The sequence below is a fragment of the Peromyscus maniculatus genome, chromosome 12 (assembly GCF_049852395.1).
Source record: "Peromyscus maniculatus bairdii isolate BWxNUB_F1_BW_parent chromosome 12, HU_Pman_BW_mat_3.1, whole genome shotgun sequence".
In the NCBI taxonomy this organism is placed as follows: Eukaryota; Metazoa; Chordata; class Mammalia; order Rodentia; family Cricetidae; genus Peromyscus; species Peromyscus maniculatus.
Genome location: NC_134863.1, coordinates 35,009,660 through 35,033,535, shown reverse-complemented (window position 1 = coordinate 35,033,535; position 23,876 = coordinate 35,009,660). Strand labels below are relative to the sequence as shown.

General features: G+C 41.9%; 1 protein-coding gene across 3 annotated transcripts in view; it reads right to left on the bottom strand.

The window, feature by feature from the left end:
* Usf3 (upstream transcription factor family member 3) overlaps positions 1 to 17,416 on the bottom strand; it is a 70,008-nt gene extending 52,592 nt beyond the window's left edge. For all 3 annotated transcript variants that reach the window (XM_076548867.1, XM_076548866.1, XM_076548868.1), the window contains exon 1: positions 17,159 to 17,416. The gene's annotated coding sequence lies outside the window, so the exon portion shown is untranslated. The remainder of the gene's footprint in view (positions 1 to 17,158) is intronic.
* Between the last annotated feature and the right edge of the window lie 6,460 nt (positions 17,417 to 23,876).

The window sequence follows — 23,876 nt, the reverse complement described above, 5'->3', positions numbered from 1 at the left end:
AAGGAGATATGAATGCTGTAAAAATACATTAATATCTTACGTTATTAGGGAATAATAGTAAGGATAAGAATCCATTCATATTCAATACAGATGAATCAGTGGCTGGTCAATGTGCAGGTGTGGAACACACAGACATAGAGACCAACTGTACTAAAATCTAAACAGTTTCTTCCTATTAAAACCCATCAGCCAATCATAGGAGGACACCCTCACATCTCAGCACTCAGGAAGCTGAGGCAGGAGTGCTGTGAGCTCAAGGATAGCCAGAGTTACAAAAAAGTTCCAAGCCAAACCACACTACACAACAGGAACTTGTCTTCGTGGGGCTGGAGGGGTGGCTGAGTGGTAAGCGCACTGCTGCACTTCCAGAGGACCTTTAGTCTCCAGCACCCACAGGAAGGCTCACAACCCTCTGTAACTCCAGTGCCAGAGGATCTGAAATACTGTTCTGGCCTCTTAGGGCACTAGGCACACACATGGTGTACATACGTACACGCAAGCAAAACATGCATGCACATAAAACAAATAATAAAAAGTTTTTAAGAAGAACTTGTTTCAAAAATGAAAACAATGCTTGTAGAGAGGATTCATCCACTAAGAACATATACTACTCCTGCCAAAGACCTGGGTTTGGTTCTCATAATCATATAACTCCATCTCCAGAGGGACTTGGTACCTCCTTTGTATACATCAGAACTCACATGCACACACCCACATAAGAAACATATATACACATAATTAAAAATAAATCTGAAAATAAGTAAATACATAAGTCAACAAAAACTACCAAACAAACTGCACCTACATTCTCCTCCCCTCCTACTATAAAAGTTTTAACACACTCTACTGTCCAGAGACTGCCCACCACCGACTTCTGCCAGGGGTTCACTAGGACTGTCTGGAATTTTAGTACTAAATGTGAGAGCTCTCCTAGGTGTATAGCCCATGCCTTAATATCACATAATTTGTCTTTGTCCTATGAACAGGATTTTGGAGGAATCCCTTGCCCTGGTCTTCAAATCCATTTAGTCAATGGTTAAACCATGCTGCTGCTATACATGCTGCTGCTGAAGTTTTTGCTTCAGAAATTGCTTAACTTTCTAAAAACTTTCTGGTTCTCACTTCCTTTTCATTGCAATCCATTGTTATTTTACAGCAATGGCAGTCTCTCAAATCTTTGAGGATATTTTGGGAAAAGAAAAAATTCCCTTATGTTATATTCAATTTAATTTCTCTAAGGTTAATTTATCTGCTGGGCTTGTTCTCTTGTTGATTCTTCTTAAACATATAACAATTCTTGGTTAACAAAACCAATGACTAGCAGTGGCTTTCTCAGCACAGCTGTTATCAATTACAGCTGTGCTATAAAAAGCATACTTCCCCTGGGTGTGGTGAAATGCACCTGTAACCTCCAGACTTGGGAGACTGAGCCATGAGACAGAAATTTCCAAGACAGTTTAGAGTACACAGTGAAACCCTATCTCTAGGTTAACTAAGAACCTTAACTAAGAACCATTTGTTAAATAAAGTATTCTATTTTTTGTGCATGTGTGTCTGTGTATATATATGCCACATATGTGCAACTCACAGAGACAGAAGAGAGAGTTGGATCTCCTGAAACTGGAGTTAGAGGCAATTGTGAGCTGTCTGATATGGGTGCTGGAAACCAAACTTGGGTCTTCTAGAATAACAGCAAGCACTCTTAACCATCCCTTGAGCACTAAGAATCACTGAATATATGTGAAAATGATTCCTCCTTGCCATGAATGTGTATGCTGATTGCAGGCACTTTAGTTATCAGAAGTATCTGTGTGCAGAAGTCAGCGGCTAGATGTGCCTCTGCAGGAAACAGATCCATAGTCACAGTGGAATCAGAATTCTCTAAGATATGGCAATGATGTTCTCTCTGGCTCTACAAAGCCCATCCTTTACACTGTGTAAATATATGTCATTGTGATTGGTTTAATAACAAAGCTGACTGGCCAATAGCTGAACGGGATAAGGTTAGGTGGGAGAGCCAACCTAAGAATGCTGGGAGAAAGAAGGGTGGAACTGGGAAGTCACAGACACATACAGAAGCAAGATGGGCATGCCATACTGAGAAAAGGTACCAAGCTACATGGCAATGCATAGATAAGAAACATGGGTTAATTTAAATGTAAGAGTTAGCTAGTAACAAGCCTGAGCTATTGGTTGATCATTTATAATTCATATTAAGTCTCTATGTTGGTTATTTGGGAGCGACTTGTGGGACAGAAACTTCCACCTACACTCTCTGGCTCTACAAAGCCCATGCTGTAAACACCCCTAATTTATACAGATATGCTATTTCATTTCTGTTGATGTAATAAAATGCCTTGGCAACTAGCAATTTAGGGAAGAAAGAGTATTAATTGACTTTCAGTTCCAGGTCACAGTCCATCATTGAGGGAAGGAACCTGAAGCAGATCACATCACCTCCACAGTCAGACAAATGCATCCTTGCTTGCCTGCTGCTGCTCTTCGCTATCTTTCTCCCTTTTCCCTCTGCTCAGGAGCACCTATAGGGGATGACGTACCCCACAGTGGCCCAGATCTCCCTTCATCAATTAACCATCAAAACAGTCTTCCACAGACATGCCCACAATACAGCATGATCCAAATAATTTATCATAATAAGATTCTCATCCTGGGGAATCTAGTTGGTGTCAAGATGACAGAACTACCCAGCATAGCATCCTACCAAGTCCCAGGACAGTTTCTTTGAAGTCTGACAATCCATGGTACCTGGGTACTTTCTCACTATCCTTAATCCACACTGAATTCAATCTTTAGCATTGGGACTTTTCCAGAATTGATTTAAGAAAACTTACATGAAGCATGAATGAGATTTACAGATTTCTCTACATGGTAAGATTTAGCATTAGTTTGAATCCACAAGCTTTCTAATGTTCAGAAATTCCAAACATTTTTAATATGTACAAAATACTCTTCCTAGGTTTGAACACCAAGTGCATCCTTATTACCCCATTTTCTGTTTGTTACTTAACTAGCACTTTTTTCTTATACAAATAAAATATATTTTTCTCTTTTTTTTTTTTTTTTTTTTTTTTTTTGGTTTTTCAAGACAGGGTTTCTCTGTGTAGCTTTGCGCCTTTCCTGGAACTCACTTGGTAGACCAGGCTGGCCTCGAACTCACAGAGATCCGCCTGCCTCTGCCTCCCAAGTGCTGGGATTAAAGGCGTGCGCCACCACCGCCCGGCTACAAATAAAATATATTTATAATAAACTATTCCGATAATACTAAAAGATTTAAGTTATAAAAATACTATCTTCATCGATTTTCCCCTCAAAATTCTCAATCCTTCTCAAGTAATGTTATATTTTTGCTTTCTATGCTCTGTTCACACAATGACTGCTAGGTCAGCTCACACCCATAAGGAATTAATTTTTCCCTCTTAGAGAAAAGGCTACCTAAATATATTTTCTAGAATTCTGCAAGAAATGTATTCAACCACTAGTGTATATCAATATGGGCTTGTGAGTATCTTATTTGCTGAATCATAATTCAATGCTAAAATTATTTTATTGCTAAAATTGCTCACGTTTTGGCTATTGTGTTTTACACACACACACACACACACACACACACACGCACGTGCACACTTAATACTTCCCTTTGAGCACTATGAGATGCCTGAGGCACATTTTGCATTTCTCTATGCCTGATGTAGAATGATCTACTTCTCCAAGGAAACTTTGTTCCTTTTAGTGGAAAATGCAATTTAGAAAGCATGATCTAGGTGCTGGGTGTGCTCATCACTACTAACGCCACTGCTTCAGGAACATGTCAGCTCGCCAGCCAACATTCACTTCTATATCTCTCTACACTTATATTAAGACAAACAAGAATCCACCTGTATCATTAATTCTTACCCAGCATTGCAGGAGGGCTCAGTGCAGTCTTCCTCCCCTGCTGATTTGCAATGTCTGTCTTTGATGAGAACTTGGTTTTCAATGTCTCCAGTTGTTTTCTGTTCAACTCACTGTAAGTAACTCTGGAGTAGCTAGTTCACATGGCCCCCATTGTTCTTTTAAGGATCAACTGGTGTCATACATGCCCAAGGGCCTTTAGAACAGGGATAACTTCTTTGCATTTTAAGGGCCCTAAATGATATGTGGTATGTTACTCAACTATTGGTTGAATATAGCTGAATCTATACAAACATAACAATTCTTGTGATTATTGATAAGCATCCTCTGGGGTGTACCTGACTCCAACTAATTCAAATCTAACTCCATGATCGCATGCTGCTCCCTTAATGCAGAGTTTCCTTCTAGCCAAGTTTTCCTGGTGTTAGTGAGTGCCTGGGAGTGCATCTCTACAAAGGAGGGAACCCAATTATGAAGTCGTGTTCAACAATCTTAGTCTATCATCACTCCTTGAGCAATGACTCCAAGGCCAGAATAATCATCAAGATCACAAGATCCATATGCAGAGATCAGCTAAGGAGCTACAGTGTCCTTGAAGTATGCATCTGGATGTGTTCTGCTTTACTGACAGCTTAGACATATAGTGGGCACTCAATAGTATTTGTTGAATGGAAGGCTGACTCCATGGGTGAAAGAGCTTGCCGCCAAGGCTGATGACCTAAATTCAATCCCTGAAACCCACATGATAGGAGAGCATTGATTTCTGCAGGTTGTCCTCTGACCTCTTATATGATCACCACGGTTTGCACATATAAACATACACAGAATAAATAAATAAATAAATAAATAAATAAATAAATAAATAAATAAATAAATAAATAAATAACTGTAGAAAAGGGTTTTACACAACTACTCAGGAAGGTGAAGGGGAGAATATCATGGGCCCAAGAGTTCAAAGTCAGCCTAGACAATAATGGGAGACCTCATGAAAAGAAACAACAGAAACCGGAGAGATGGCTAAGGGTTAGACTTAAGTACAGTTCCCAGCTCACAACTGCCTGTAACTCTAGCTCCAGGGAATTCAACACCTTCTTCTGGCCTCCATAGGCATTACCTTCCCGTACACAAAAGATACACATAATTTAAAAAACAAGCAAACAAATGCTGGGCTGGGGAGAATGCCATGCAAGCATGAGGACCTGAGTCGGTCTCTGGCACCCACATGAAAGCAGAGCGCATGTGCCCTCAGCACTAGAGAGAGAGACAGCAACCAGAAGATCTCCAGGTTCAAGACCAACAGTGGAGCACAGCTGAGGATAACAACCCATGCCATTCTTGGGCCTGCAGATGCGTATACACATGTGTGCTCACATGTGTGCAAAGAAGAATACACAGAGAAAAAAACAACTCCTAAAATAGTTCTGAGCCAGAGTCACTGTATTCACTAATACAATTGCTATCATGTATCCTCGATGTATCCTTCACCCACATCAGTGAGTGATCCCTACAGTGATCATGTGCCATGAAAACAGTCTTTGATGTCAGACTCAGCATCTAATCTCAGGTCTGACATTTGCCAGTTTGGTTTTAAAGCAGGGACTCATCACTTTCAGCATCCTTATGCTTGAAGTCAGGAGAGTCTCAGCAACCCCCAGAAGACTATAGTGACCGTACATGGTACAATTAGCCGGCCCAGCAAAGCACCTATTTCAAGTAGGAGCTCAGGAAGTTAGCTCCCTCTTTCCCTCTTTCTCTCCCACGCCCCATGAGAAGGCAGATGTGAGCCGCTGTGAGTCCCTGCACCGGATACTTTCCATGTCTATGTATCTTTTGCCCCTCTGTAACCCCCGGAGCTAATTCTCAGTTCTCAGCTCTTCCCTCAGCAGCAATTTATTGCTTCCTCCATATTTGACCTTTTGCTTCTAAAATGTAAAGATTTTTATCACATTCAACAAATTTGCTTTTTCTGTGTAGCCTTCCACTTCATTTCACTCCACAGAACTTCCCCTCTCCTTCACTGGCCAATCCTTCCTTGCTCATGACTCTTTACTTTCTCGATTGCTCAAGCCAATAGGAACACTTCCTGGGAGGCCAGGGACTAATTTCATCAAGTCAGGATCTTCTTGAAATTCCATCCTTTGTGTTGTCTTACTCTTTTCTGACTTAGATGTCTTTTTTCCCTAGTAGAAATCCTTGCCTCTTTCTCATTTGAGTTTCCATTTTCATTACTCTCTTTTATGTTTGTTTTCTCCCATAAGAGGTTTCTGACTTTTTTTTTCTGGCTAAAACTACTATATTAGAGAGAGAGAGAGAGAGAGAGAGAGAGAGAGAGAGAGAGAGAGAGAGAGAGAGAGAGAGAGAGAGAGAGAGAGAGAACCTTTCAACTTTCCTCTTGCTCTACATCCGTAGACAGGCAAAGTCTCATTAGAACATTCATTCAAAACAAATGAAGAAGCCTATTTGGAACAAACTGCCTTGCCCTATAAGAGATTTACTTCATTCAAAGCCTCCATTTTATCAATTAGCTGGCTCTAATCTCAAAACAAATAAACTCAGATCTCCTTACCAAGCATTTACTTTTTCCTGTTCACTGCCGTGTTAGTTTAGGCCCTTTTTACCATGTCTGGCTCTCAATCCTCTTGCTCCTCTTCATGGGTTTTATATCCACCCCAATATTCCACTGATCTTTCCTTCTAATTCACCAAACTCCATCATGTTCCTCATGCTCCAGAATTTACAGCAGCTTCAGCCATCTGTATACAGAGTTCCATATCCATGAGTCCAATAATTCTTGAACCAAAAATATTGGGAGAAAATTTTAGTTATACTGAATATATATATATATATATATATATATATATATATATATATATGAGAATTGATTTTTCCCCCTGCTATTATTTTCCAAAGTACAATACAGGATTGACCTGTGTGGTAACATGTGTAATCTCAATACTTGGGACACTAAGGCAGGAGCATAAAAAGTGTGAGGATAGCCTGGGCTACATAGTAAGATCCTGTCCACAAAATAAAACTTCAAAAGACAGTATTAATAGATACAGTGATGCACTGCATAATGATGTTTAGTTACTCATAGCCCACATATTCAATAGTAGTTCCCTAACACTGTAATGGAGTTGAAGATTTCTATTACCTTTTTCTGTGCCTTTTATAGTATTTTTTTTTTACTGTATCTATTCTATGTTTGCATATGTCCTACTTGTTCTTTATACAACCAAACTCCACTACCTGCAGGAAGTAACCCAAACAGTACTCAAAGGAATGAAATCTGGCAGATGGATGTGTTCCATTTTGTAGAATTTGGAAAATTAAAATACCATTGATACATAGTCAGGATTTCAATGGGCAACTGCTTTGAGTTCTGAAAAGGCTGATTCACTAATCACACATTTGCTAGAAGCTATGGCCATCATAAGTATACCTGTACAAATTAAGACTGATAACGCTCCAGCATATGTCTCCAGTAAAATGAAACAGGCTTTTTTTGCATATTATGATATAAAGCATATTATAGGCATACCACGCAATCTTACAGTACAAGTGGTTGTTGAAAGATCTAATTGCACCTTAAAAGAAATACTTAATAAACAGAGAGGGGGAGCCAAAACCTCCAAAGATAGATTGCATAATGCTTTATTAACCTTGAATTTTCTTAACGCTAATGAGAAAGGAACAAAAGGAACAACAGCTGCGGAGAGACACTGGACTATAGAAAAAAACTACTGAGCTAAACCAGCCTGTGTACTTCAAAGATGTGTTGACCTCAGAATGGAAATCAGGATATGTGCTACGTTGGGGAAGGGGTTTTGCTTTCATTTCCACAGGAGAAGAAAAACTAGGGGATATCATCAAAATTAATAAAACTTTGATTCAAACAGGCAAAACCTCTTGATAAGGAGAAGTGATAGCTCATCCACCAATGCAACAATTCTACAAGTTGTAAGGAAAACTCACCAAATATGGGTTGAGGCAGGGTTTTGTCTTTTGTCTTTATAGGATAATAAAATACTCATCTTCAAGAAGTCAAAAGACCTTGGTTGGACATCTAGACATCTAAAGCAGAAGGGAAGGCTATCCAGAAAAAATTTACAAGCAAAGAAAAATTGAACCTATTGGTACCAATATTCTCTGCAGGGTAAAACCTCACTACCTAAACATCTATATATCTTTACTTCTCAGAAAGTTGTAGTCCTGACTCAACTAAATATCAAAGCTGGCCTTGGAGTTCGTGTGTGGCTTTCCCCTTTTCTAAATTCAAGCATGTTGTTTAAAAAAATATTAAGAGTTTCTGTCTCTTATCAGAAGAGCCATCTGGTGTGGGACAGAAGAAAACCAAAAATCTAGGGATTATTGTTCTCAAAATTCTATTTCTCCCCATACTTATTCTTGACTCTTTGGAACCTTTCTTTAGATATAGTGCTATCCTAAATTTAAACTTTCCGTTTTGATATTAATAATGTTTACATTTTCCATAGTGAACAATAAATTTTCCTAACAGCCTATCTCTTAAGTCTCCAGAAGGAAGATGAAGCCCTACAACAATGATTTTCCCTGGTTCATAATGATGCCATTGAGCTGATAACACCATTTAAAGATAGGCTCTGGACTACCAACTGTTCAGGACAGTTTCAAGGTGGTTAACTAAAATAGTCCATCATCTTACACGTCTAGCCAGAACTTCAGATAAGCTTTACCCATTACTCTGAGACTGGCTACAAATGTTACAGCTAGTCCTTATGAAACTTAACCATTGTTTTAGTTTTCTTACAGGATCCCACAGAGGTATAGTCACCCCTTTGACAGCAGGAAGCAATTTTAAGAAAATGATGCAGCCTCTCCCAACAGGTTTTGTTTTCTCAAGGTTATGAGCAATTGTCATCTGTTAAGGGTTGTGGGTAGAACAATAAAGTTTAGACTCAGTAATCTCCTTTGGAAAAGAAAACAGGAACTAGATAGGATAGGATAATAAGTTAGATTACCGTATCTACTTGTAAACTAAATCAGTAACTATCAGCTTTAGATAATTTGCATTGGTATGGATTCTTGTATATTGGTACAAATGTAAAATTATTTTTCTATTCCTGTTTAAGATAATTTGTAAATTGATACAAATACAAAACTCTATTTGTCATATTATACATAATTTTCTACTCCTGTTTGAAATATTTTGTATATTTGTTTTTTGTTTTGTTTTGTTTTTTTGAGGCAGGGTTTCCCTGTGTAGCTTTGCACCTTTTCTGCAACTCACTCTGTAGCCCAGGTTGGCCTCAAACTCACAGAGATCCGCCTGCCTCTGCCTCCTGAATGCTGGGATTAAAGGCGTGTGTCACAACTGCCCAGCTGAAATATTTTTTATATTGATATAAATTTGAGGGTTTTTTGTTAGAACATACTGTGTATACATTTCTACTCTTATTCAAGGTATTGTACCTATACAACTTATTTAACAAGGTAATGCAAACCACTAGTCCTTGAAAGTTATTATTACAAACTATTTAGGATAATAAACAAATGCAGGTTAGTAATTAGTTATCCATTATAATCAAACTTGCCATGTTAGGTATGTTATCAAAGTCAAACAGAGATATATTTTAGATAGATAGGTTGTCTTCAAACACTTCAGAGATCTACAGAATATGGCATTTAAGATGTTTTAATAACATAGGTTCTTGTTATTTTTTGTGACAATGAGACATGTCTGCTCCTGGCAACACCAATCTAGTTTAGAGAAGATGATGGGCATCGACGAAACTCCTTATGGAATTTACTTTCTTTTTGGCAGAAGTTAGTCACTGGGCAAGAAAGTACCCTTGCCTCGACTGCTGACAGTATGCTGTCCAAATGGGACAAGCAAGACACAAAGGACTGCTGATCCTTGCCAAGACAAGGTTGTACAGCCCTTCAGAAAATCCTGCTTCACAGAAAAGTCTGTCAAATATGCTGGGCCTGTAAGCTGAAAATGGATACCACAATGTTGCAGAGGAACCCTGGGTGACTGTCCAGGCGGCCAGCTATTTCTGTCATTTCTCACATTTTTTTTGGAAGTCGCTTGCTTGTACTTCCTGCTTACTCAGTTAATATTTCCTTCTCGGGTTTCTGATGGAGTTGAAGATTAGATAGTTATAATTATAGTTTTCCTTGTTAAAAGATTCAGAAAAGAAACTCACTAAAGAGCTATAAAGTGTATAGGGTTGAAAGACATTAAAAGATAATTTTGATAATGCAAATTAGGATAGAAGGTGAATTAGGTATAATCCTTTGGATTCCAAGATAGGATAGATAATTGAGTATTTTCTCAGAATTTGTCAAATGCAAATGGACTAGACATTGTTCATATATTTATTGCCTGTATATATCGTATATACTTTTCTTATATTAGTTATAACCTTTTTTTAAATTTTAGACCAAAAAAAGGGAAATGTGGTGATATTTCATTTGTGCTCTAACAAATAAAGCTTGCCTGAAAATCAGAGGAGGAGGTAGCCATTAGTTAACCATAGAGGTCTGGAGGTTTGTTCAGACAGGCAGGAAGTTATATGGCTGGGCAGAGAGAAGAGATGATAAGGTGGGGTGGAGAGAGGAGCTTGCTCTCTTTTCGGCTGAGGATTTCGTAGAGGTAAGAACTAATGCCTGCCTGCTCCACCTCTCTGATTTTTTAGCCTTTACCCCTATATCTGACTCCGCGTTTTTATTATTAAGACCAATTTGAATTTAAGTAACACCACCATGTTATGATTGTCTATAATATTCATGACAATAATGTGGTAGATAGGTTTGTAGCCTGGGAGAAGAGATTGCAGCATCAGATTTACACATGTAACAGGCTCTATACCGCTAGTCTTATAAGATTACACTATATGTTGTCCACATAATAATGAAATTACTTTCCCACATTCCTCAGACTGTCGTCCATCTTCACAGTGTATGGCTGAATTTTTACAGCATTTAAATTTACAGCATTTGCATAAAGTATTACAAATAATCTACAACAATTTAAAGCATATAGGAGGATGTGCATAGGTTATACAAACATGAAATCCCTACACCATTGTGCATGAGACGTTTGAAGATCTATTTAATTCCTTTAAGCGTGTGTATGTGTGGGGCAGGATATGTGTACCTGAGTGCCAGTGCTTCGGAGGGCCTGAGGTGTCAGATTTCCTATAGATGGCGTTACAAGTGGTGCTGGGAACCAAACTTAAGTCTGCCAAAAGAACAGTGTGTATTCTTAACCACTGAGCCATCTGTCCAGCCCTCTAAAGGATTCTTAAATTTCTGTACCCATGGAAGGACTCTGGAACAAATTCTACAAAGAGCACAACTGTATTCTTGCCTAACAACTATTGCATCACATCTAAACTCTGGGTCCTGGCTTTCAGAGTCACCCACCCACATCCACCTGGCACAACACAGAGGAGTCGATCATGCTATTTACTCTTCATCCTAACCAACTCAGATTCGCTCTTCCTGTTCTCCTTATCAGTAAACTTATTTTCTCCTAAGTTCATGCTATTCTCTCGCCAAAATGACCTTTGTACCTTTCATGGCTGGTTCAACTCCTACTAATCCTTCAAAACCCAAGGTAAGCCTGTCCTCCCCGACAGAGCTTCCTAGCTAGCACCAAGCCTCTTCCTGTACTCTGGACTCCACCACTCTCACTGCTCAGGAACCTATACATCGTGTCTCTTTTCTCTCTTTGATAATTTACTCTCCCCTACCCTACTGGTGCTTTTCCATTGAAATATATCCTTATTCATTTTTCTCCATATGAAAGGCATCAATGATTTCTTTTCGGGACCTAATATTCTTCGTTTCTCTGACCACCGGGCTTCTTGAACAACTGCCTTACACTTGCTCTCCTCTCTCCCTTAGCTTCCATTTCCTCTTCAGTTAGTACCGACTTTCATTCCCCAAACTGCTTACACCAAGCCCATCTGTAGAAAATACCTGCAGCTCGGGCTGTCTGGCGGCAATATCCTGTGTCTCCTTTGAAGAGCTTCTCCACCCCACTCTTGAACTCAAACAGGCCTTCAATCGTGGGCTGATATCAGGGGTGTGGCACCCAGCTAACAGTAAAACTCCCCGCACAAGAAGAAAAGCTGGCTGGGGCTGACTTAGCCCCGTGAACGAGTACTTCCTAACCTTCCCAAGGCTTCACGGTTACATTCTTTTGGTTCCGTGAGCTTATCCAGCACACAGCCATAATTCTCTGCTTACATTAGCCCAGGTCAAATTCTGTTGCTCATAACTAAAGAGAAATTGGTCCTGCATGTTGGTGCAGAAGGAGAAGTAGTGCCGTTTCCAGTCACCCCATCTTTTGGTCTTCTCTCCCCTTCTCTATGGCCTCTGCGCTTTAAGAAACTACAGCAGCTAATGTGAGAATTCTTTCACCATGTGATCCAAGGATGGCTTCATTAATTGGGAGGTAAAGATGTCTGGGGCTCCTCAATCAGTCACACAACAGGCAAAAGAGAACGATGAGTCTTTCCTAGGTTGTTGTTGTTATTATTATTATTATTATTGTATCACAGGTTAATTTGTCAGCCAACAAATGTTGCAATGAGTCCCTTAATTACCTGATGCTCCCCAGTCCTCCCCAAATTTTCTTATAAGCTGAGCTCACTATTTACTATTTCAGTATTCTCTTTAGCACCTATGGTGTTGGGCAAATGTAAGTACTCAATAAATACTTGATGAACTGAATTAAAAACACAGTATTAGCACATTAATAGGAGCAACTTATCATGCCCTACTGATCTAATTAAAAGATCTGGCCTTCTGAAATAGCACAATTGTACCCACATGGAAATTTTAATGAGAAAAAGAAAAATTATCCAATTGAACAGCTAACAGTTCTCCTCTTAGCAAGAGTTTCACACATATTTTAAGGATAACAAGCTCAGAGGAAAACGCTCAAGGTGTATGTACATATGGAAGACTACACATTTAAAGGGTCTATTACGATGAAAATTCCATAACTGAAGTTAAGACATTATGTAGCAGCAAAGTCAATTAATGTCAAATCGACCTTCCCTCCCCACCCTACCCCCACCCCAAGACAGGGTCTCTCTGTGTAGGCCTGGCTGTCCTAGAACTAGCTCTGTAGACCAGGCTGGCCTCAAACTCCCAGAGATCTGCCTGCCTCTACATCCAGAATGCTGGGATTAAGGGTGTGCGCTACCACTGCATGGCATCAAATCAACTTTTATTGAAGATGTATAATAACCTGTGTATATAATAAATACAGCAGTCACATTTAACACACATTTTTTTTTTTAGTGTCTGTTAATGACAAATTCAGTACTAGAGTACACAGTTCCTATGGTTGGAATGTTCTAGCCTGCCATATTGCATCTAAGGAATACAATGAGGATTATGCCATCTATATAGAACATAGAGGCCCTGAAGGCTAGCAGTCATAGCAACATATAACTGTGGCAATCTGATTAAGTCCTAACATGAACATAAATGCAAGTGGTCTGGGGACCATGAAAAAGAAAATAATCAACTTGCCGGGGGGGGGGGGGGGGGGGGGGGGGGGGAAATCAGGTAAATACAAAGAAAAAACCTGAAAGCAGGACATGGTGGAACACAACCATAATCCCAGCACTTGGAGGCAGAGGCAGGTGGCTCTCAAGAACTTGAGACCAGCCTGGTCTACTTAGGGAGTTCTGGGATAGCCAAGGCTACTTAGTGAGATACTATCTTAAAAAAACAAAACAAAACAAAAACTCACCCCCACCCCCACCCCCACCCCCACCCCCACCACCCCCACACCTTTGCATCCATACATGCCCACAGTAACCTTCACTGAAAGCAGTGGAGGGCATTGCTAAGAGGCAGCAGTAATCAAACCCCAAAGCATGGCTGTAATGAGTCCCAGGGTGTTCTAAACCACAGAAACAAAACACCCCTTGCCATTGAATTGTAAAAGAAAGAAACAAGTCTATATGTTAAATAAGCCCACACTATCAGTACAAAGGGAGTCTTTTACCCAACATGTAGTATGCAAGTTCAAAGAGAGCTTGTCATAAAAACAAGCCAAGGTGTGGGAGTCACCTTTCCTAGATAGGTGTAGCTACCACCCGACATCCAAGATGTGTCTCTTTACAGCAATGGAGACCAACACTGGACACCATGTGGAGAACAACAGACTGTGGGGGGCCAGGCCCATCTACATCACAGCTCCTGAATCCCTGGTTCAGGACACATCATGAGAAAGACTGTAAGTCCCAGAATACCAGGAAGTCTGCTGTGAAATGGTGTCTCCTAGAAATGTCTGCATAAACAAGTCACGAACAATGGCAGCAGCGGTGGGCACGCTAAGGTGGAAGGGAGAAAATATCACCACGTGCCCATCCCCAGACAAGCAATAATAATCAAAGGAAGAGAGGCTATCAACTTGAGAGTAGAGGGAACGTGAGAGGAGGTTGAGGGAGGGAAGCTGGGAAGGGCTGAAGAGAGGAGAAGGAGAGGAGAAAGTGATAAAATTCTGTTTCAATTAAAATAGCTGAGTGGTGGTGGTGCACACCTTTAATCCCAGCACTTGAAAGGCAGAGCCGGCTGATCTCTGTGAGTTTGAAGCCAGCGTGGTCTACAGAGAGAATTCCAGGACAGCCAGGGCTACACAGAGAAACCCTGTCTTGAAAAAAAACCAAGCCAACCAAACCAAACAATGTTGAAATAAATAAACAAAAATTAGGGTAATCTCTCCTAAGAAGCCCTCTTAAAAGTATAATTAAAAAATTTTAATTTTTGTTGTTAGCCAGGTTGGCACACACTTTTAGTCCCAGCACTGGGGAGGCAGAGGTAGGCAGATTTCTGAGTTCAAGGCCAACCTGGTCTATAGAGCCAGTTCCAGGACAGCCAGAGCTACAAAGAGAAACCCCATATCGATAAACTAAACAAAATTTGTTGTTGGCTTGGTAAAATGGTTTAGCGAGTACTTGCTGCCAAACCTGACAACCTGAGCCCTACCCCACACAGCAGAAAAGAGAAGTGACTCTCGGGTTATCCTCTGACACACACACACAGTCAAATACAAGCCCCCTTCTCCCCTGATTTTTCCCTCCCTCTCTTCCCCTCTCTCTTTCTCAATAAATGTAATGAAAAGCTACAACTTCTGTTGGTGCCGAGCATGAGGGCACACACCTGTAATCCCAACACTTGGGAGATAAAAGCACAAGAGCTGTTGCAAATTCAAGGTTGGCCTAGGAGCAAAAAGAGATCCTATACCAACATACACATATGCTCAAGGTGTATGTGCATGTACATACCAAAGATTACATATTTAAGGGGTCTGTCACACAATTACTTAGACCCTACCCTACATATATATTGTTGATAGAGAGGCGAATTACAAGGAGTAGGGATCCATATCTTGAGAAACACCCATATTAGCAACAGCAGGGATCTAAATCGCATTAGCTGTGGGAGTGAGGGGGTCCAAAGGTCCACACGGAAGGCTTTAGGGCAAAAGTTGAATACACACTGAACGCTTGCCCCAGAAAACCCTGGAAGAGAAGCGGAACAGTCTGGACATTGTACCAAGCTTAAGGTAATTTTCAGCCCTGGCTGCTGAGCAGAACTGCCTGGAGAGCTTTAAGAGCTATACCCACAGCCTCCCTCCCTCCAGATCAAAGGTAATGTCTGGGAAGTGAAACAGGGTGATTACAATAAACAGTCCAGTTTTGGAGCCACTGAGCTTGACCACAGGAAGGAACGATGTGAGATAACATCAAGACCTGGGTTTAAAGGCAGTGGTTCTGTGCCTGCTACCTGTGGAAGCTTCTCTTCTAACGTGAGTTAAACAGTGTTTTCTGAGTGTTTCCTGCACGCCCAGCTCACTGTAAAATCTGATTTTTTTTCACTTTTGTGATAGACAAAGCTACAAAATAACTATTCTAAGTGGCCTTTACTATGCTGCAAGGAAATGCTTTTGTATCAGGAAATGTCCTAAGTTTCATCCATGCCCAAACTTCACAAAACTACTTTAAAATACAAGGAGAATCTAAGTAGGTACCCAACCTTTTGATATTGTGACACAACCTTATCATTTACACGGTGCACCCTCGAGAGCCACACAATCAGATTAAGGGAAAAAAAAAAACCTAAGGTATTGAATAAGTTTTCAATTTTGTGTTGGACCACATCATGGTTGTTCTGGGTCACATGTGGCTGGTGGGCCTTTGGTGTGACATGCTTGACACAGCTTTCATTTATAACTCTTGGTTTCAGAAAGTGGAATGATTACAATGTATCCGACTTATTTTGCAACAAATACTTTCAGTGTACTTCCCAAACAAATGGAAACACAGTATCTACACAGCAAATTCAGAGTCCTGGGGAAAAGGAAAACGTCACTAAGGTGACTGTTGAGATGGCAATGGCTGGCCAAGGGGATAAGATGCTGCAGGGTACACCCACCATGAAGTTTGCTTAAGAAATCTGCTCATTGCTACCCATAAAGTTAGCCAGAACTTCTCCGAACGTTTCTTCACTCTACTTAGTGGTAAAATGTTATTCGAACATTAGTTAGGCTTTGGCAGTTAGTTTCATGTGATCTCTTATCTGCAGACAAGGTCAATAAAAGCAAAAAGACCCCCTCAGAGGGAAGAGAACTCAACAGTCAAAATGCCCAACCTCAGCAAGAGCCCAGAAACCCCATGCTTGTTCAGGAAATACGAAATCAGACGAGCTAGTCATTCGCTTGGGACCAGTGCTGTTCAGAAGCGAAAAGATGGGCTTCTAAAAAGAAAACGCCAGCCTAACTCTCCCGCACAGGGGTGAAAGTTATAAAAGCCAGCAGTACGAGTTTGACGAGTGGGTCAGAAGGAAAGTCAGAAGACAAGGAAAGAGATGGAAGAGATGGCAAAAGGTGAAGGAGGCAGGCAAAGGCCGCCCCGGTGAGGACTTGGCTGCCCAGTTCTTTATGCACCCAGGACAGCATGGGGCCTCTGTCCGCCCGCGCGCACCGGAGCAGGGCGAGCCCCCGTGGGCCTGGCACCGAGGGTGCGGGCAGGCCAGGGTGAGGAGGGCGCTCGCCCGGGGACAGGTGGGCGCTCTGGGGTCCCTAGGACCGGGGGACACTTGAGTCTAGCCAGCCCTCACCTCGCGCTGCTTGGAGGGGGTGGGTGGAGCTGAGCCCGGGGCCGCCCCCCGGAGCCGCCCCCGCAGCCGCGGCCCAGGCTGTCAGCGCCCCCCCCCCCCTCCCGCGGCCACTCACCCGCCGGCGACGCGCTCCGGGCCGCGGTGGCGGCGACCCCCGCCTGGGTCATGATCCCAGGAGCGGAAGGCAGCGGTGTCGGGCCGGCCAGGCGAGCCTCTGGGTCCGCAGCCGCCGCCTGCTTCTGCGGGGCTGGGGGAGCGCGGGCCCGGGCCCTCCTCTCCCCCCGCCCCCGCCGCCTCTCCTCGCGGCCACCGCCGCCGCCGCAGCGAGCCCGAGCCCTCGAGGCCGGAGACCCGGCGGCAGCACGGCCTCAACTTTCCCAGCCCCCCTCCCCCCGCCCCTCCCGCCCCTCCCGCGGCCGCCGCTCCGCACGCGCACAGCCTAGCCTGGGTGCGCCGAGCGCCCGCCCCGGCCGCCCGGTCGGCCTGCCAATCCGGTGCTGGGGAGGCTGCCGCCGTAGCCAATCAGGAGCCGGGACGCCTCTGCGCTAGGCTAGGGGGCGGGAGGAGGTGGAGGGGGAAAGCTAGGAGGGAACAGGGCCTCAGGCGGCCCAATGAACACGGCCGGGGGGCGGAGGTGTGCAAGTTGGGTTGAAAGAACAGGAAATATTCTTAAAGGTAGAATGACGGGCAGAAAGGAAAGCCAGTAGGTGTATGAGAAAGAGGTGAGCCTGGCTCCTTAAAGGGGACGCTGTGAGAAGCTAGAAACGATGTTTTAAGAAACTTCTTGCATCCTCTTCTATACCGTGCTTCTGGCATATTTCAGTGCAAGCTCAGACGTGGGAAAAGTGAAGAGGAGGAGGGCACCAGAGGCTTTCGGAGATAGACAGGTTCCTTTAGCCTGAGGATCAGAAGGCGGGAAACGGTGGAGGAGAATTCAGCTCTGTCCGGACTTCCCTTCCAGTGCAAGATCTTTGCAGACCCAAGGCTGCTGGAATTCGTGAGCTGTTGACTCCTGACATCCTTTATTTGCATGAAGGCCATTTTCAGAAATGCCCCGGAGCCCCCAGCTAAGGGAGGGAATGTGTGACTTTGGGGGATGGGGATTGGAATCCCTAAACTTAGGTTACTAGACACTTGTATCTAGGACCGGAGACCACAGAGTCCTCTTAGGTGCCTTTGGAGCTCTCGAACTGTAGTCCCAATTACCTTTTTTCTAGGTTTGTTTCATTTCACAAGCCTGTCTCCCTGAGACAGGTGTCGGGTCCTTCACCTAGTGGTGGTGAAAGATTTATGAGCTCTTCACAACCAGATATAGTCACATCTATAGCAAATATATAATGGAAGCAGACCTTGCGTTGAGAAAAAGATAAGTCCGTTTTGTCTTTACTACGCATTTTGAAAACCTGTGATGAAATGAATCTTTAACGTTGCTTCAAAACTGGTGTTAATAAGCAATCTGAATTTTTTTTTTCAATTCCTTGTCCCATCTGGACCAGGGCAGTGAGTTTTAATTAGCCTTTGAATGGATTTGTCATTCCCAAATAAGTCCAAGCAGCAGAGATCTTATGACTCAGAGTCGTAATAGTAATACTAATAACTCATCCATGAAACTATAATGTTAATATATGTCCAGCTACACGATTTCCATCTGAGTAAAAATGTAAGGTTTTATGAGTAACAAATATCAAATCCAGGGTACATATAACTTCCTGAACTATAATACATTTAATTCTAAGTTAAAATAAAACATGTTGGGTTTTGTTGAGACAGGATCCTACTGTGTAGACTTGGCTGCCTTTGAACTCACAGAGATCCAGTTGCCTCTGCATCTTGAATATGATTGCTGGAATTAAAAGGGTGCACCACTACATCCAGATGCAAAAGAAAGTTTTGATGATTCAGAAAACAGAATTTAAGAATTCAGACATGACTTTAAAATAGAAAGTAAATTATTTCTGATTGTTGAAGGTCAGAATATTAACTTATTTTTAATCTTCATTTCCTAATTGAAGTCTATCCTAAACTGGTGAGGTGGTTCAGAGTCAAGACAACCACCTGTCAACAGGCCTTATGGCCTGAGTTTGATCTCCAGAACCTACACGGTGGAAGAGAAAACAGATTTCAAGTTGTTCTCTAACCTCCATACATGTACTATGCATGCAAGTGTGCACAAACACATAAATACACATATAAACAAAATGTAAAAAAATAAAGTCCAAATCTCAACTAGAGGTCTTTTTTTTGATTAGCTTTATTCAACATTATTTAGCATGAGATTGAGATGATACCACGTAAAGGTAGCTGGTATGTGCTTAGTGTCTAGATTGGTAATAACATACAGTATGTGTTATTGAAACTGGTGTGTCTACAGGTCAAGTCCTTCAGACTGACTCTTTCACCCACTTATTTGAGTGCTACAGGAAGACTTGCATGGTATATAATCACTTGTTTGCATCCTCAGATTCATTTCATGAAATGGGCTTCAGCAGCAGCTCTGGTCAAAAGCTCAGCTGCTCAGAAGGCTCAGCTCCACCTACTCTCTCCTTGCTCTGACCTGCAATGATTGAAACAAATGTATCTCTTTCCAGTGCACCCCTCTTTTCCACCTGCCCGCTTCCTCTGTTACCAGGACTACTGAGTCTTGACCTGAAGCCATGCATGTGCGATCATAGTCCAGTTGATGCATAAAATTGCATGGCCAAGTTCTGTGGGAGCCCATTTTCAGGTTCCTTGTGGCTTTACCCAGCAGGTCTACATTGAGAGGATGATTAGGACCACGGGCCTGAGTGCAGGTGTCTGAGATGGTCTGCACTTGGCTGTGCTGGGGGGAGGTCTTTTGCTCCACCCCCTTGGCGTCTCTATAAATACCCTGGGGCGGAGACAGTCAGGGGCCCGCTGGAAAAGGTTCCAGGCCTTCTGGAGGCTATCCTTTATTTTTTATCTGTTTATCTCCGCAAGATTCTCCGCAATAAATCCTATCTAGTATTTCCTGCTGCTCACACTCAAGAAAACTCTGGGGAGCTGTGAGGTTGGTGGGTTAACGCCCCACAAAGTTCACACTGCATGGTTTTTGCCTGCAATCATACACTCATTAAACTTGCTTTTGTAACTTTGAGAGTTTGGCGTTGTCTTGATTTAGAGGGCCAACTTTTGCTTTCTGAATAGTAGTACAAGTGTTTATTTCCATGTTTCTAGAAGAAATATCCCAGCTTTTCCAGAGGTTGTAATTTTTATTTTGCATTCCCAACATCAGTATATGAAGGGTCCAGATAGCCCACACCATCACTGACACCGAGCTATTCCTTAGTTTTTGAGACAGTCTCACTAGATAGTTCAGGACATCATTAAACTGATCAACTTCCGACCTTAAGCCTCCCTGGTGCTGGATTTACGAGTACTACAGATGTGCACTACCTTTTCAAACAACTAGTGGTGCTGAGCATATATATTCCCAAATCATATTGGTTTTTTTTTTTTTTTTTTTTTTTTATTACAGTGGGTTTCTTTTCAGACACTATAATCTCTGGAAGCATCTCACTGACTTATAAAAGTTCTTTATACTTTGTACTAATGTTTTCAATGATTGTGCAGCTTGTGTTTTGCATTTATAAGAATGGCTTATGTTTACTAACCTGTTTCATCCACATAACCACCCTGCAATATAGCTCTTCTCATCATCACACTTATGAAGAAAGTCAGGGCCCAAGAAAGCAACCATTGCCTCAGCATCACACAGCTAGGTGGCCATGCTAAAACAGCAAGTCACAATAGAGATGCCAACTCAGTCGGTGTTTCCCCAGGTCATCGTAGTCCATCTTTTCTTGATTTACTATGAATCTATCAGTCTAATTATGCCATTGCTGTGTGTATTCTCCAGAAATCAAGAGCTGAGATCTGATTAGCCTGTTAAGTCCTTGATGCAGAAACAGATGAAACAGAAGTCTTTTCATTTAGAAATCCATTCTTAGAATGTCAATATAAAGCTTTACTGTTCCAGAAGACCTTCAAGCTCTCTCTGAATTTGCTCATGAAATACCTGTTTGGCCAGGTTTAAGTCTTATGTTGGATACGGACGGACGGACACACACACCCCTACGCATGTGAATTTCTAACTGAAAGCAAATCAACCACTCTGCCCTTTAGTCTTTCCTCAAAGTCTCCAAGTTTGTTACCTCATGGGTTGAATGCCATTTTTATATCATAAAACAAAAGATTCATATGGTTTTGTTGTTTGTTGGTTGTTTTGTTCAAGACAGGGTTTCTCAGTGTAGCCTCAGCTGTCCTGGAAATCACTCTGTAGCCCAGGCTGGTCTCAAACTCAAGAGATCCACCTGACTCTGTCTCCCAAGTGCTGAGATTAAAGGTGTGCTCCACACCGCCTGTTGGGTTTTGTTTCTTTAAAAGCACAGCCAGGCACTGCATTGGTACTTCTAATCCCAGCACTTGGGAAGCAGATAGGTGAATCTGAATTCAAGGCAGAAAATACTATCACTTAAGTCCATTTTACCGATAGATTACTTCTGGATCATACCTGTGGTACCATATCAAAAAAATCCTTTAATTCCAGCAGAGGCCAGGCTGGTCTACAAAGTGAGTTCCAGGACAGCTAGGGCTGGGAGAGAAACCCTGACTTGAATAAACAGATCTTTTACTAATTAATACAAGGTCACAAAGAGTTTTATCTTCTAGATATTTTTAGTGTTTTCCTTAGGTCCAAGGGACATTGTAACAATTCATTAAAAAAAAAACCTTTAACTTTATTGCACTGGTGTGCAGTTCTCAGATCCCCTGAACTGGAGTTACAGACAGTTGTGAGCTGCTTTGTGGGTGCTGGGAATTGAACCTGGGTCCTTTGGAAGAGCAGCCAGTGCTCTTAACCAGAGCAATCTCTCCAGACTTGTTCTTGAGTCAGGGTCTATGTAGTCCTGGAGTTCTGCCATAACCTCTACAACTGTCTTTCATTCCTTCTGATAACTTGTTCTCACTGTTGTCCAGGTTGCTGCTGTTCAGCTGGGACTAGCGGACTGAGCTACCATGCTTTTAAAATTATTTTTTGTATACTGTGAAGATATGAGTATTGATAAATATAATTTTTCCTACATGATTGTTGAAAGGAATATTCTTTCATGGGCCTTTACAAAGCCAAGTGATCATGCAAGTGCAGATATGTTTATATACTCAGTTCTGTAGCATTGGTTGGTTGATGTTGACACTGACACCACTTTAATTTAATGTGAACTCAATTAGTGAAGTTCTCCCAAAGCCACCAGCAGCATTTTGTTTAATCATATCACTTGCAAATAAAAATTGTATTTCACTCCTTTCCAAACCGCATGCTTAAAGCTTTTAACCACCAGGCTATGACAGTATAGAACAGTATATAAGTGCTAAGAGCAGCTTTCTTTACCTTTTCCCAATCTTAAATATAAAAAAGATCTCATCAGTAAGGATTTTATAGCTTTTCCAGGTTGTCTCTTTAATTCCCATATCATTCAAATTTTTTGTCATGATAGTTAACTTTCATTGTCAATGGCACACTCTGGATGTACCTATGAGGGAGTTGCTGAAAATTTTAGCCAAAGAGGTAAGACTTACCCTGAATGTGATATGGGGCAGGGTTCCCAATGGGCAGAACAGAAAAGAGAGAGAAAGCAGGTTGAGCATTAGCATTCACCCCCTTCATCCTGACTACAGAGGCATTGTGATCAGATGTTTCACACTCCTGCTGCTGCTATGGCCACCATGACAGACTGTATAGCCTGTAGCCCTTCAAATTCAAGGAAAAACAAAAAAATTCCCCTTGAGTTGTCTGTCAGGAGTAACATAATACAGAAAACTGGCAATGGAGTAGGGATATTGTTGTGAAAAATACAACTACATGGTACTTAGGCTTTCTGTTGTGTTGGAGGATTGGGAATTTTGGAGCTAAGAAAGCAGTAAGTAGAGCTTAATGGGACTTCAGATGACCATGGACACCAAACTCAAGATTTCAGAGAAGGAACAAGGACTCTTTCCGGATTACTGTAGACTATTCATGATATAGAGAGACTGCTTACATTCTCATATCCAGAGAACTCCATGAAGCACAATTCAAAGCAACAAGCTATTTGTTGAAGGAGGAAATTTTAAGATGGAACAGAATTCATGCTGTGGTACAGGTATTGCTCACTGCTCTTGCTGAAATGTATGAGGGAACGGAAAGGTACAAAAACTTAATAGCAAGTTGAAAGTGGAAAATAGGGCAAAGCCTATAATTGTGAAGAGATTAATGCCATTAAGAGAAAAACCTCGCGCACGCCTTTAATCCCAGCACTCAGGAGGCAGAGGCAGGCGGATCTCTGTGAGTTCGAGGCCAGCCTGGTCTACAGAGCAAGATCCAGGAAAGGCACAAAGCTACACAGAGAAACCCTGTCTCGAAAAACAAAAAAAAAAAAAAAAAAAAAAAAAAAAGAGAGAGAAAACCTCAGGCCTTTTACTGGGGCAACAGAAAAAGGCTGTGTGCAACTCATCCAGCGAAGGCTCCATTACAAAAGTGCAAATTCATCTTAAGCAAAAACTCTGAGAAAGTCACTGGAGTTCCCTGCTCAAAACCCACTGTCTACAAAGTCTTCTCAGGGTCAGCACAAAGGCCAATACTGTGAGACAAGACCATCCATATCTTGAGCTGTCAGAACTTGGCAGAAGCATCTAAGTGGGGCTAATTTAGAAGAAAAGAAAGATTTGTCAGAGAACTATGGCAGTTCTAGAAGGCCACTGAGGATAAGCAACGTGTGGCAGGGTCAGATTCCAATCTGCAAGATCCTGAGAGGCCACTGCATGAAGCTAGGAAAGTG